This window comes from Tupaia chinensis, unplaced genomic scaffold (assembly GCF_000334495.1).
Source record: "Tupaia chinensis unplaced genomic scaffold, TupChi_1.0 Scaffold139466_1, whole genome shotgun sequence".
NCBI lineage: Eukaryota > Metazoa > Chordata > Mammalia > Scandentia > Tupaiidae > Tupaia > Tupaia belangeri.
In genome coordinates, this window is record NW_006199351.1 from 798,024 (window position 1) to 800,695 (window position 2,672).

Sequence of the window (2,672 nt, forward strand, 5' to 3'; positions counted from 1 at the left end):
CTCGAACCGCGGTCGACTACATGGGAGTCCAGTGACATAGCCATTATGCTAACTGCTGGCCCCACAGAGTTAAAGTCTTTAAGAGATTGAGACAATGTAAGAGAAAAAATTCTGTGCTATTCAGATATACTGATATATGTGTGTGTGTATGTGTGTGTGTGTGTGTGTGTGTGTGTGTGTGTGTGTTTATTTCCTCAGTGAGAGACACACAAAGAAAGAGAGACAAAGAGACAGGTACCCCTAACAGAGTCTTCATGCCACAATCTATCCCCAGTCTCAGGTAGTCTACATTATAGGCATGTGTGTGTGCACTCCTCAAAGACACACACACCCAGTGCCTACTGGGAGGCCCCAGCATCTTCTCAGTTGTGTTACCACTGTACCACCTCCTGGCCCCTAGTTTAAGACACTGGGTACGAGCCACTTCCCTTCATATTCTGAGACTCTTAATCACCTTTAGAACTTAGAAATAAACCCTATGTCTAAAGTCCTTAGACCTGTAACAAAGAGAAAGGGAGGGATATAGAGAGGAGTACTGGAGTAAATGTCTTAGGAGTCAGAGCTTACTATTTTTTTCTTTTTTTTTTTTTTTTAATTTTAGATGTTTGCCATAAGGCCCATGTGCTTGGCAGAGAGAGACAGAGAGAGAAACAAAGTCAGAGATCACCTCCCAGGGGACCATGGCCACACTACCATCCTTTCTCCTCCATTATCCTCTCTAGGTTTTTGGGCATGCATGCACACACACCTGGTATGTTTTTCAAGCTGCCAGGTTTGGGACTTGAACTATGGAATTGGCCGTGCAGGATCCAGTGCCTTAAGGACCATTCTACCAGCTAGCCCAACAAAGAACTGGCTATTAACATACCTAAATATTTATCATCTCCTTAAAGAATAAATATCTAGAAGGACCAGCACATGGCATAAGAGTTGCATCACTGAATTCCTATGTAGTCAACTACAGTTCAAATCCAGGATCCAGCAGCTTAAAACTCTATGCTAGGCACATGAGCTCGTATGCCCAAAATCCCAAGAGGAGAAGGGATTGTGGCATGGCTATTCCCTCTGGGGGTGATTTCTCACTTCCTGTCTCTCTGTCTTTGTCTCTCCAGCAAGCGCATGTGCCCTACAGCAAAAATATCTCTTAAGAAAAGAGAGAGAGAATAAATATCTAGAAAAAAAACTCTGCAGCTTGGGGTACGTAAACTTTTAAAATATGCAAAGTATAGAAGACAAAAATGACCATGTAAATAAAACATTTTTCTCATTTATGTATTCAAAAATATTTAATGAGTACCAACTATATGCTTGACACTGATCTAAACATAGGGTATACCACAGTAAACAAAAACTAGACGATTCCTACCTTATTTTTTTTCTCAAAAATTTAAAAGCCAAAATCCATTAACAAATACAATAATTATAAATGCCAAGAAGTAAATGCACTATATAATTTAATTCATTACTTAAAGTTACTAATTGCCAGCCAGAAAATAACGGGACTAATTTTTGTCTCTTTCTAGTAATATGGAAAAGAGTTCATTGAGCAAAATAAACATGGTAATAAAATAAATAGGGAATGCTTAGCCTTATTTTTAAAATTCTGATATATTTAGACCATTTAATTATATCAACTTAGGAAAAAAATGTTAATATTAAATTAACACTTCATGGGGACCAACAGATGGCATAATGGTTATGTCACTGGACTCCCAAATAGTTGACTGTGGTTTGAGTTTCAGACCCGGTAGCTTAAAACTCACACCAGGTACATGTGTGTGTGTACCCAAGATCCCAAGAAGAGAATGGAGGAGAAGAGACTGCAGCATGGCCATCCCTCCTGGAGGGGGGGCTGATTTCTCACCTTCTATCTCTCTGTCTCTTTCTGTGTCTCTGATGAGCACACAAGCCCTATAGCAAAAGTCTCCTAAAAAAAATTAACACTTTATGTATCTATATAGATATATTTATATTAGTTTAAGAAAAAGTAGGAAAAGATACTTAAATGTTTCCAGAAGGCACCTCCATAAGACAGGAGGGGGAGAAATGAGCCAGAGGTAAATATAGAATTTCTATTTTCATAATCTATAATTATTTAAAATGGAATCTTAATGACTTTTACATTTCTGTGTTTTATATACTCATCAAAAAATGGCTGACAAACATAGAACTTATAAAATAAAATAAGATAAACTATAGAAACACTGAAAATTTCTTTACTGAAACTAATAAACCAGTTATGGCCTAAAAATCAAATGATAGTGCAAGAAAATGCCTATAGGATTGGCTCAGTTGTGGTGCAGATGTAGCACAATATTCCGCAAAGTTGGAGACCATATGGAAGATCAGGGTTTAGTTCCTAGGTTGACCTATACATGCCAATCATGTGTGCATGCCCATGGTCCTGGATGGTTGGTAAATGAAACTAATAAACCAGTTATGGCCTAAAAATCAAATGATAGTGCAAGAAAATGCCTATAGGATTGGCTCAGTTGTGGTGCAGATGTAGCACAATATTCCGCAAAGTTGGAGACCATATGGAAGATCAGGGTTTAGTTCCTAGGTTGACCTATACATGCCAATCATGTGTGCATGCCCATGGTCCTGGATGGTTGGTAAAAGCTAGGTGGATCACATTGTGAGGCTCTTTCTAGGACATTTGTCTTTCTCTC

General features: G+C 38.4%; 1 protein-coding gene across 1 annotated transcript in view; it reads right to left on the reverse strand.

The window, feature by feature from the left end:
* LOC102480511 (cilia- and flagella-associated protein 47) overlaps positions 1 to 2,672 on the reverse strand; it is a 56,647-nt gene that overhangs the window by 13,772 nt on the left and 40,203 nt on the right.